General features: G+C 42.1%; 1 protein-coding gene across 2 annotated transcripts in view; it reads right to left on the bottom strand.

The window, feature by feature from the left end:
* Window positions 1-13540, bottom strand: part of OPRM1 (opioid receptor mu 1) — a 54696-nt gene that overhangs the window by 40358 nt on the left and 798 nt on the right. The gene's annotated exons all lie outside the window — the stretch shown is intronic.

Below are 13540 nucleotides of genomic sequence, written 5' to 3'. Positions count from 1 at the left end.
AAGAATGGACAACCTGGTGAGAATGTTAGCCTGTCTTGCCTTCTTGGATTGCCTAACCTCGCTCCCTTTACTCAAGGAAGGAACACCCGCCGCCTGCTCTAAGGCCTGCAGTCTACTTAGAATACTATAATCCACCGTCCCTTCACCCTCCTCATCCGAAGAGGATGACGGAGGTGGTGGCCTCCTAGCAGGAGCTTTAGATGGTCTGGGTGCAGGCTTCTTGCCCTTAGACTTGCCTGAACCTTTACCCCCAGACATTTTGTCCACCTGCTTTATAAAAGGGGAACCTAAAATGGCAGCCCAACTGTCTTTCCACCCCTTTCTCAAGGAACCTAAAATGGCTGCCCAAACTGCCTGGCAACAGCCCCAGCTATCAGCACCTCAAAATGGCCGCCCAACTGTCTTTCTGCCCCTCTCTCAAGGAACCCACAAAATGGCCGCCCAAACTGCCTGGCAACAGCCCCAGCTACCACGGCCTAATGCTACCCCACAATAACCAAGGGTGGTGCGGGGTTTTCGACGGACTCCACCTCCCGTGAAGACCAATGCAACCTAAAGCCCCTCACCTGGACCAAGCTTCCACCCGGATCTAACTCCAAATTTTTTGAGTAGCCAAACTGCACACTGCAGCTTTAATACTCTGGGCCACCAAGCCCCTGCAACATACAACTATTGAACACAAAATGCAGGAGCGAGGAACCCCGCCGACCATCCAAACTCCACCAGGCCAGGCTAACCACGTTAAACACCCAGCCCCCAGAGTAAATCAGCCTGCTGGGGTCAGCAGCCCCACAATGAAGCCAGGAGCAAGGAACCCAGGCAACCACCCCAACCCCACCAGGCTGGGCTAACACAGATAAACCCACAACTCCACCAGGCTGGGCTAACCCCAATGCTAGGCTGGGCCAACCCCAGTTCCAACCAGGGCCAACCCCTGCCTAACTACTGCGATCTGCCGGGACCGGCTATCCTGCGCTACCCAGTTCAGGGCCCTTGAACCAACCAGCCCCCCAGAACAACTCAGCCTGCCGAGGTCGCTCCGCTCCAGAACTCAGCCGCCGCCGCCGCGCCTCCCGAGGAGCACCAAAAGCCGGCTCGCTCTCCCCCGCCAGAAGCCAACTCGCTCTCTCCCAGCTCAGCCGCCGCCGCGCCACACAAGGAGCTCCCGAAGCCGACTAGCTCCCTCTCCAGCGACCCGCAAAAAGCCGTCAACGAAAACGGCCTCCCGAAAAGGCTCCCGGCGACACAGAGCCTCCCTAACGAGCTCCGATCGACGAGGGACTGGAGAGAGGGACGGGGAGCTAGCCGTTGGCGCGGCTAAACCCCGCCCCCTGTCAAGCGCGCTCAAACAGCGCACGGACCAACTCTCCCGCCCTGGAGGGCAAACAAATCAAAGCAGCCTAGCAGCTACGCTGCAGGCTGCAAGATTACGATTCCTGCCGCAGATGAAAAAAGGCAGACTTGGCAGTGGTTGCTACCTGGGCTTCCATAGTTAGAGAGGACTCTGGGAGCACTTCCAGGTTCTTGACCTTTGAGGCCAGTATTAGTGGCACCCCATTAAAAGCCAGCAAAGGGATCACCCTTCCCGGACCACTGCAGCTCAGATAGAGAACTTCTGTCTTCATTGGATTCAGCTTGTAACTGAGTTGATACTGCCTGCTCTATAACCTTACTCAAAAAGCCAGGTACTTCTAAAAATCACTGGTATATCACTGCTAACGTGATTTCTTTTGTCTTGTATGCTTTTTTTGGATTAGAGTCCAACAACTGAAGCTTGTTTTCCCCAAGAGTTCAGTAGCAGATCCTTTCTAATAGGAGCCCCTAATTAGACATGAATATACAATATAACAAAAATGATCTTCCCACACTAAATTCCAGTGATTTCTGATTTAATTCCACTCTGAGGGCTACCCTAAATACACTATTTGCCATGCCTGATATGCTACAGAGAAATTGTGTTAAAGGTTGGTCAATTGTTTCATCTACCACATCAATCAAAACCCCAATACCATATGAGGAATATGCTTGTATATAAATCACTGTGAGCACCCCAAAAATGATAAATAAATATTTTGAATAAATAATGTTGCTCAGCAACATATGACTGGTTTTTTAAAAATAAATATGCATTCCATTTGGAAGAAAATCACTGAAAAGATCACCTTCGACTATGCACTTCCTTCATGGTGCTTTTAGTAAAGTTTACTAAAGACAATGTCACTGATTGCCTCCATAGCAACTAATGCAAACATTCCAGTGATTATCTGCACACAACACTGCTTGATCCTGTGCAAGTACATCAGTGGCTGATATCATTCGAGATGAAAGTTACTTCCTCAAAATATTCATTTGAAATGGAAAATGAATCCCAAAGACTCTTCAACAGGTTCTCAGATCCAGCATGAGCAAAGTAACAGGAGAGAATTTAATCTGTTTGCTTGGAGCTTGAAATCATTTTAATGGCTTCATAAACCAACACATTGAGGCTAACCGAATGTTTCTGGTTGAATTATTTCCAAACCTCTTGACATCTTGCTACTCTGATTTTCTGGTTCTTTGCAGCTGTTTGCTAAATATAAATATGCTTTCTCATGCCGTAATAGTGATATATGAATATGAGTGTAGCCAACAAATGAGACCATGCTCATGTGTTATGTAAATTCCCTTAAGGTGTAAAAATACGTGTCCATGATGTGGATCCTTGGCTCATTTAGAATTAAACAATTAGTGATGTGCTCTGAATTGGGCAGCAGAATCCAAGTATAGCCAGTAGTGACTAGGCAAATGTTGTGTAAAGAGATCATTCTTTTCTTCTGTGGAAGCAGAAAACCTCCAAGGTTTCCCATTGAAGCCAATAGGAGTTTTGTTTTAAACTTGCACAATAGGGAAAAGGGGAAAATTTCATTTAGAAGTATCTGATAGCAAATGTCATTTAGTGCTTCTTTGCACATATTCTGTTCTGCCAGGGGCCAGCATACTTTCAGGACCACCTCTCCCTGAATGAGCCCCGTAGGTCCTTATGAACAGCAACCCAACAACTTTTGGTAATACCCAGCCCCAGAGATGTTCATCTGGCCTTGATGAGGGCCAAGGCCTTTTCAGCCCTGGCCCCTACCTGGTGGAGTGAGCCCCGCCACAGAGATCCGGGCCCTGCGGGATCTGCTTCAATTCTACAGGGCCTGTAAAACAAAGCTCTTTCACTAGGCTTTCAGTTGAGGCAGTGGGCATTACTTGCTACTGGCCTCCCCCCCTCATTCCATCCCAGCGCTACAAGATCTGCTGGACCTGGACAATGGGTCATGTCTGTGAGGTGGAATCTGCCATCTTAGTCTTTGTAATTTTAGATTTTATATATTTTAAATTGGTCTTTTACTGTTTTTACTGTTGACTGTTTTTATGATGTAACCCACTCTAAGCCTGTTCTACGGGAAGGGCTAAAATTGAATTAAATAAATAAATTTATTGTGATCTATTAATATTTGGTAGATTGAATGAAAATAATACTGAAATGTGGGATCACAAAGTCAAGCTAATTTGAAACTGGTTCTGGACAGACAAAAGGAAGTATGTGTACTAAAAGGAAGTACTAATTTGTGAAAATCACTGTCAGACAGCTTTTTTTGAAGGATTGATCATATTTACAGAGGGGAGGATTGGTGTACCAATTCCTGTTATCCCTGATAATAAAATTGAACCTTCATATTCAAAAGCCATATACCCTGATTGTTAGAATGTAAACTTCATGCACTCTTTTAGGGCTTGTCAAAAGTATCTGATGCGCCATTGTTGGACCTTGTTAAACCCCAGACTAAAGAGATTTATCCATGTCCGAGTGCTCCTCGACTCAGGGTGCACTAGAGACATAATCACGCCTAAATTGGTGGAAGCCTTGGGACTCCATAAAAGCCCCTTACCTCACCTAATACAGTTTGAACTAATGGACAGAACTATTATTAGAGGGGAGCCATGCACCGAGCAAACCCAAGAAGTACTGGTGGGAATAGAGAACCACTGGGACACGGAAATATTTGTGGTAGCCCCTTCCTCCTCTTTTGACATCGTACTAGGGTAGGGTGGCTTGCCAAACACTAGCCCGACATAAAGCGGGGAGAGCAAACCATAGACTTTACTGATAAAAGATGTGAACACCATCACTGGAACAAAGATTGGGGATCAGATCCACCCCCTAGGAACGAGAAACTGTGCTTAACCATTGAGGAAATACGGTCAATCCCTAAGGAGTACAGAGACTTAAAATGAGTGTTTAGTGAAGAAGAAACCAATGAATCCCCCCCCCCCGAAATACTGATTGTGCTATAGGACTAATCCCAGGGCAGGAGCTCCCAAAAGCTAAACTGTACTCCATGGGGTGGGCAGAAAAAACCGATTTATGGAAATTTTTAGATAAAAATTTAAAGAGGGGTTTCATAAGGCCCACTACCGCCCCTCATGCTGCCCTGGTACTTTTCCGGAAGAAGAAGGACGGGGGGCTTCGGCTTTGCATGGATTTTAGGGGGATTAATGGGATTTCCACCTTGAACGCATACCCCATACGGCTAATAAAAGACTTACTCAGCATGGTGTCAGCAGGAAAGATTTTTACCAAGCTAGACTTGCGGGATGCTTACTTCCGGGTGCGCATAAAGGAGGGAGATGAGTGGAAAACCGCATTCAATACACCCTTGGGACAATTTGAATACTTGGTCATGCCGTTTGGATTAAAAGGAGCCCCGGGGGTCTTCATGAACTTTATAAATGAAGTACTACGCAAGTACCTGTACAAAGGGGTAGTAGTGTACCTGGATGATATAATTATTTATTCTAAGGATTTACAATCACATGTGAAGCTGGTCCAGGAAGTGCTAAGCACCCTTTACGAGAATCAACTGTACACCAAACTATCTAAATGTGAATTCCATAAGACGGAACTTGACTATTTAGGGTATAGAGTATCGGGGAGAGGGCTGGCCATGGATCCAGCCAAAATCTAAGCAGTACTAGATTGGGAACCCCCGAGGACATGTAGACAGCTCCAATCTATTCTCAGATTCGCATTTTTTTTATCATAATTCACGCAGGATTTGCGCAGACAATGTTACCCTTGACAGATCTCTTGAAAACAAAGGGGAAGGGTCCAGATGCCAAGCGGCCGGGAGCCAAACTAGAATGGACGGCCAAATGCCAAGAGGCATTCAATAAGTTAAAGAGACTGTTCACTAGTGAACCTATTTTAATTCACCCAAATGAATTAAAGCCCTTCGTGATGCAACCCGATGAAGAGGAGACATTAAAGCCTTGCACCTACATATCCAAAAAATTCAGTCACAAACAGAGGAATTGGTCAGTTTGGGATAAAGAAGCATTTGCAGTAACATTCACCCTAAAGACATGGAGGTCATGGTTGGAGGGAGCAAGGGTTCCCTTTGAGATCTGGACTTATCATAAGAACTTAGAAGCTCTCACAGGGCGAAGAAAGCTAACTGAGAAACAAATCCGGTGGGCAGGATTTTTCGCCAAATTTGATTTTACTTTAAAACATATCCCAGGATCTCGAAATTTTCTAGCTGGTGCATTGTCCAGACTCCCTCAACACAACAGTCAAAAAAGAAGAAGTGGTTGACTCCCTCATTCCCCCAAGCCAGTTGGGAGGGGCCGTAACTACCCGCTTCAAAGCCAAGCGTGAAAATCTTGGAGAAAAGTGGGGTGGGGAATGATTAATCAATGAGGTAGAAAAAGAGGGAGACCACAAGCCAGAGGGGTCACCAAAGGAGAAGGAGGGTTCTGGTACAAAGAGGGTAAACTGTATGTACCTGAAAGCCTCCGAAAGGAAGTCCTGAAGTTCTGTCACAATAATAAACTTTCAGGACACTTTGGGTATGTGAAAACACTGCACTTGGTGAACAGACAATTTTGGTGGCCATTTATGAAAAAGACATTTCCAACTACGTAGCATCGTGCCCAGTGTGTATAATGGCTAAGAGGGGGACCCCCCCCCCCCCGGACTATTACAACCTTTGGAGAGCGCCACCTGACCATCGTCGGTAGTCTCAATGGATTTTATTGTAGAATTACCCACGTCATAAGGGAAAACCATAATTCTGGTAATAGTGGACACCTTCTCTAAACAAGCACATTTCATCCTGTACACTCAAATCCCCATGGCTAAGAAACTAGCTCAATTATTTTTTCAACATGTGGTCAAACTACACTCATTCCCAGACAAGGTAATTAGTGACCGGGGCCCACAGTTCGTTGCCAACTTCTGGCGGGAGTTTTGCAAGTTGACAGGGATCAAACAAGGATTAAGTTCAGTTTACCACCCTCAGACCGACAGCCAGACGGAGAGGATGAACGTGCTATTAGAACAATATTTAAGTGTTTTGTGAATTATCAGCAGTCGAACTGGGTGGAACTCCTGCCCTTCGCCGAGTACGGATACAATAATAGTATGCATAGTTCCACAAAAACCTCTCCATTCTTAGTAGTGAATGGGTGTAAAGGAAAACCCTTTCCACTATTACCGGGTGGAGCAATCCTGGAAGAACGTTCCTCATTTGAACAATGGTGGGGAAAGCTGGGAAAAGTTTGGAAAGTTATACAAGAAAACCTGGACTTAGCCAAAGAAACAAAGAACATTATGACAAGAGTCATACACCGGTGTGGGATTTCAAAGTGGGAGACAATTTTCCTCTCTACCAAGAACTTACCTCTACCACAGCCTTATAGAAAACTAGCATAAAAATTCCTGGGGCCTTTCAGGATTAAAAGGGTGATAAACAAAGTGACAGTAGAACTCGAGTTACCAAAACTATTTAGTAAAATACACCCTGTTTTCCATTGCAGTCTACTACGACGAGATCCTGGAGCTATGTCTTGGCACCCTTGACCTCCAGCTCCACAACCTATCCAGATTGGGGGTCAGAGTCATCATGAAGTTAAAGAAATCCTAGATACAAAATTGAGATGGGGGGGTTTGTACTTTTTGATTCGATGGAAACATTTTTCAGCGGCCCATGACGAGTGGGTCGAGAGCTCACATGTCCGTGGGTCGAGAGCTCACATGTCCGTGCAAAGGACTTAATTAAAAAGTTTTATAATACTCCCCCTTCAAAACCCAGAAGAAGATCTTAAGGGGGGCAGTATGTCAAGCATGCTATTTCTAAGTGCTGGTTATTCAGACCTTTCTCCTCCCCCCCCCTTTCCCCCTCTCTTTCATCCATCTTCCTCCCCCCCGTCCCTCTGGGTGCATAATAAAACCTTCAGGATGTGTAGAGTAACCTCGTAAGCAACAGTGTAAAATGCCTCTCCCCCGGATTCAGCTAGCAGGGAATGTGTGAGAAATGGAGATGTGAACATTCCTTAGTAATAAAGAGATAGTGACAAACATCCTTTGAACCTTCATCCCTATTTTCATCTTTATGTTATTCTTTTGAAGTTCTGTAACCCTGCCTTTTGAACTAACCTATAAGACTCTATGCAACTCTGTATTCAGTATTACTTCCAATGAATCCATCCTTGTAACAAGTCATAGAGTTTCAATAAAACAAGTTTTTGATTTACAACAAAAGCTTGATTATTTCAAAATATCGATGTTTGACAGAAAAAAGGAAGGAAGGAGGTTAACTGGCCATTTCTGATGTCATAGTTTTTGATTACTTCTGAAACCTGTTTTACATCTGTCCTTTCATTTTTGCAGTTTAGGGTTTAGTCTTCCCTTTTCTTCCATTATGGATAGGTATATAACATGCTTTAATAACAAGTACTGAGGACTTACTGTCCTAGACATTTACTATGCTTCATTCAACTAGATGATGAATTCATGCTTACATTCCCAAACACCATTAAGGTATTTCATTGCTCTGGAGTCTCTGCAATATGTCAGTGCATTCCAGTGAGGATTAAACTGCTGCTGTTCATTTTTGCTGTAGTTCATTGGAACTTCTACTGACTATCCTAATTGCATTGGCTATTTGATTATCTTTACAAATGAGTAATGGTGCTAGTACCTTGACAAAGAGCATGCAGGCCTTTTTTTCCTTTGGCCTCTTTTCCCCATCCTCTCACTTTGTGGTATCCTCCATTGTCAACTTTTAGCTTGCTGGGAATGTTACCTTTTAAAATCATTTTGCCAAGCATCCTGGTGTTGATGGTGTTTAATGAAATATTGTTTAGCTCTGTACAACTTGCTCCAGAACAATCCTCACTCTCTTTCAAGAATCTTCATGCAAAGAGTAGGACATTATTGCTGGATCTCTCACCAGTAATCTAATGTCCAACTGGCATTCATCACATGTGAATCTTGCAGAAGTAGGGGCCTATCTTGTGGTAATTCAGAAGTGGATATATCCTTTAACTGGGTATGTCAAGAAACAACCTATGAAGCCTTTATGTATGTGAAGAAAGCATGAGCTGTATCCAAAACTAGGAGCCCTCCCATATATTGTATGCTTAACACTGCAGCTGTAGGCACATGCTCTATTGAGATGACATCTTAAACAGGGTCTTTGGAAATGTACCTGAACAGAGTTTGGAGCAACTTGTACTCTTCAAAGTGACTTCTCTGGCTTTCTAATTTTTCTCAGAAGTTTTCCTAAAAGCTGCAAGACTTACCTATTGCACTTTACACATTAATGCATTTAAATATGATTACAAATCCTGATGTTTAAAAACTGAATTACCAGTCTTGCCCCCTCACAATCTCAGTTTCTGATCTGTTCTTTATAATCTTTATAAACTGCAAAAGAAACACATTATTGAAATGCAGAAGACAGTTTTGGGCCATTGAGAGCTAATATTCTGTACTATTCAGAAGGTGCATGCAGATGCTAAGGAAGGAGCACTCTCTTTGCTGAGCCTTCTTAAACCCAACTGGTACCCCCAGGAGGTTGTGATTCCATCTTGACAGCATGAGATGGGCTGTCTCACGTCCATCATGGCCCATTGCTGCAGAACATTCCAGGCTCCAGACTTAGATGAATTTGCAGGCACAGAGGGTCAAGAAGCAAACAGAATCAGGGAGTAGAATTGTGAAGACCTAACAATGAGGAATATTTCAAGCAGATATGCCATTTTGTATTCTACCAGAAAGAAGAACCAAATCTCCTATTTGTACATCCACTGTCTGCATTCTGAAAAGAGAAGCAAATCTTACAACTGTGAGAAGCTTGTAATCTTGAAAATAATTCCTTATTGAATTCATCTATAGCCCACTTTTCTCCCTAATGAGGTCCCAAACTGGCTTATATAATTCTTTCCCCCCCCATTTTATGTGAGGTGGGTTAGAGTGAGAGAATGTGACTGGCCCAAGATCACTCAGTGAGCTTCCATGGCATGAGTGAGGATTTGAACCCAGATAAATGACATATGATTGTGAACATACAATATATTTTTGGAACTAAGAAAAACATTGTGGTCCAGGGGTTCTCTCCTGCCACCGATGTACAAAGTGGTCATAGACGGTAATCCTATGTACATTAAATTAGGAATAAGTTCCATTTAACTCAGTTCAGTAGCAATAAGCAAACAAACTAGTTCACAAGTTTTTCATGTGAAAGACAGTCTTAATCACTAGGGGATTATCAGTAATTTCTATAAACTGTTCAGTATGTAATGTTTCACTCTTACAGCAGTCCTATACTGGGAGACGAGTAAGATTTTCCCATCAGTCACATTCAAGTTAAACATGACACTTGGTTGCATAAAATGTTTCCCTGACTGTTTTTAAATATGAAGAGCCATTGCAGGAGGCCAAAGTTTTGAGCAGAACCCCATCAAAATTGCTTTTCTCCCATATCTTTTCTTCTGAGGGCCGGGAAGCAATGTGAGAGAGCATTTTGAGCGCAGGAATAGAAGGAAAAGACACCAGTATTCCCTTTCCCCACTCAATGCTCTGTTCAAAAAGACTGTAGCTTCCAACTGGTACTTTTAATTAAAGAAAAAGTTGCCCATGATCAACTGTCTCATGTTAAGCCTCCAAGAATGTTAAAATTAAACATAGATTGGAACTCATAGATTGCCCTACACCCAACTTTATTTATTTATTTAATTTATATCCCACCCTCCTCGCCAAAGGCAGGCTCAGGGTGGCTCACAAACCAAGGGTCGACACAAACACATTAGTGTGACCGATACAATAAGCAACAATAAAAACATAAAACATAAAAACTATTTAAAGCATTTGCATGTGCTACTATCATAATTTCGGCAGCGATTTAAATTCTGGTGGTTAGCTATACTCAGAGGTCTCAGGATCGCCATAGTGTAGTGAAGTAGGCCATTGGTGGTGTTCTTATGGGCCAGTCCCATTGCTGCAGATGTTACCATTCATGTAAATGCCTGGCGGAAGAGTGCCATTTGCAGGTCCTGCAGAACTGTAAGAGCTCTTGCAGGGCCCTAACCTCCTCCGGCAACTCATTCCACCAACTAGGGGCAGCAATGGAAAAGGCCCTGGCTCTCGTTGTTTTGAGCTTTGCTTCTCTCCATCCATTGCATCAAACTGGAAGACAGTCTATATTCTTTGCATCTGGAGCCTACCACACAAATTGGTTTTATAATTCCTTTACTAGCACAGCATATATTTATTTCACTTGAGATTTCTTTTTGTTTTGTGGATCTAGTAGACAATTTATGATCTGAGTTTTAAAAATGATCTTGTAATACAAATTGCTCATTTACAGAGGGTTCCTTTCTGCCTTTTGTTTTTCCTCAAGATGTATATATAAAAAGGAGTATTCAAGACCTACTAAAATCCATGATATTGTTTCCACTATGAACCACCCACAGATGGGAGCAAACAGACCTTCTGGGACCTGTTAATTGTCTCTTATTGAGCTCATATGGCTCAATCAAAAATTAAAGTAACCTTCTTTGTATGCTTTGGAAAGCATAAATATTATTAAATGATATGCATAAATGAATGGAACTTAAAATTCTAATTTAGATAATTGCAGTTAGCTGCATGATTCCAACAGCATGAAACATCATGCTTAAATAATCAGGATACAGTGTGGGAGCATAAATTTATGGCTATATTCAGTTTCTCCACTTCAAGTTTGTGTATCATGTATCATTCACTACACTTATTTTAAAAAGCAATGTACTTTTAAAAGGCTACTGGTAAAAACCAAAGGAGAATCTGGAATAATTAGTCCTATAGATGAATGAAAGGGTAGAGATTTGATAATTGGTTGTGTAGAAGATCACTGGGAATCCTATGTGAACCGTTTTGACACCCCCTCCCAATAGGAAGAGTAAGCAAAAAGTAAAGGAAATATCAAAAATAAAGGAAACATCTCAAAAGCAATTCAAATAACTTATAGTACTATTGAATATATACACAACCCAATATTTAAAGGGAAGGTTCTCTTGCTTTTCAGTCCAAGCAGGCACCATTGTAATCAGAGTTCTTTTCAGACAACACTCTATTCTTTACCATCTTGTTACTGCAATTTTAAAGAGTTATTCCAGTCTACACCCTAGGGGGACAATATACTAAATATAGGATTACATTGTGTGTCTTCAGGGGGCTTCTTCCATTACCCTCTTAAGACCAGTAGATAGCACTTGCCAGCATCCTCTTTAACATTTCCCCCCTTCCTGCACATTTGCTTCTTTTGTCTAATACCCTACCTGAGGATGAATTTTGCAGAATTCAAACGCTCACAAAAATACATTGCAAAATCATGGATGGTCCAACTAAAAGTATTGTTGTTTGTTATTTCTGATTTGCAAATAATCAGCAATCATAAATAACACAGATATACAAATCAACCCACAAGAGGTTTATAGCATTGTATAAATAACAGCATGAAACTTCAAATGTCTTTTACTTGTGATCAAAGATCTATGATTTTTATTTCTAGAATATACAGCATTTGTTTCCTTAAGACTCATGTCCAGGGCTTTTTTTTTTTTTTTTGGCAGAAAAAGCCCAGCAAGAATTCCTTTGCATATTAGGCCATATCCCCTGACACCAAGCCAGCTGGAACTATGTTCCTGTGCATTCCGTTTAAAAAAAAAAAAAAAAGCCCTGTTCATGTCATTCTGTGCTGAAAGAGTTAAGGAAAGGGGGGCAATGAAAGAGGCAGATCAGTTTCTAATTGCAGCAGATCCTCCCTTCAAACTGTGGCTCCCCAAAGCAATTTCCACCTGTTGTTATCAATCATTTCAATAGATGGTGCTATGCTCTCATTGAAATTGATTGTAATCTCATTTCTTTTAAATGTTAGCCCTGTGCTAGGAGCAAATTCGATTACTTTCCTACCTGACATTCATTAAATAAATCTAATTTAACACCTGTAAAAAGAAAACCATTTTACATGTGACATAAATGATTTTTTTTCTTTTTAAACAACAAATCACTCTTAAAGCTAAGACAGATGTTCATGCAGTAACTTCTGTCCAGGAACTTACTATACCTATGGAAGGAATTTACTTGCTTGAAACCCCCTCCCCCACCACACACACACATTCTTTTCATTTTAATGGGCTTGAATTGTTTCTTATTAGGAACAAAAACCCCAGAAAACATTTTAGTATGCAATTCAGAGAGAAGAGTGAAGAATAAAATAATTTGACAAATCAACATTTGCAGGTGACTAAATGGAAATATTTGGTTTTGCACTGTTTGTGTTTGGCTGATCATACAAAATTGCCTGAGTGGAAAATAAATAGATAAACTGATACGTGCACTAATTAAAGTGCAATTCTATACACGCTTCTTGCTTCTGAAGAAGTCCTATTGAATGCCTTGGAACTTACTTTTGAGTTAGCACTATTTGTTTTAACCTCAACTCTGCCTTTTTAAAAGGGCTGCTCAGAACATTACTACATCAATATAACCATGCTCTGCTTTAGGCAGTTTGGATGCAATATGGGGTGGTGGTTAGACATCTGTGCATGGATCTTGTTTAGAATCTCTCCTCTGCCATAAAGCTTTCTGGGGTGATCTGGGCTTAGTCACTAGCTCTCAACCTAACCTACCTCACAGGGCCATTGTGTGGACAAAACTATGTTTAAGTATGTTGTCCTGAGTTTCTGGGAGGAAAGTTGGCTTTAAAATGGAATACATGTGTAAATGTAGTTATTATTTCAAACATCATTTGAACATGGGAAGATCTCTTATCCTTCTTGGATGTGAGAAATATGGTCCAAAGTCTTGCCTTTATATTTCTCACTTACCTGTAACTAGAAAATTATTTTTGTTGCTCAGGAAGAATATTTATCCCTCTGACTCCTCCTCACCACCTGGTTTAGTTTCATGTTGAGGTCTGCTTGCTGCTAACTTTCCTCTTGCATTGCAAACCTCCTCTTGATGCCAACACAAACGTCAGTGCTCACATCAAAGCTCTGGCATCTAAACAAGAGGTACATGCCTTCTTAATATGTTTCTCCCTCCCACCACCAATCTCTCCATCTTTGTTCTGTTGACAGGGGATGCATATTGGGGAGAAAAAGCCAACCTCTGCAGAGGTGGGTTCCCCCCCTCTTTGCAAGATGTGGGAGAGGAAGGGTTGTAGCATGGTGCAGACTTCAGTGAGTT

The sequence above is a fragment of the Heteronotia binoei genome, chromosome 1 (genome assembly GCF_032191835.1).
Source record: "Heteronotia binoei isolate CCM8104 ecotype False Entrance Well chromosome 1, APGP_CSIRO_Hbin_v1, whole genome shotgun sequence".
Classification (NCBI taxonomy): Eukaryota; Metazoa; Chordata; class Lepidosauria; order Squamata; family Gekkonidae; genus Heteronotia; species Heteronotia binoei.
Note: the sequence above shows the minus strand (reverse complement) of the source record. Positions and strands in the feature narration are given on the sequence as shown.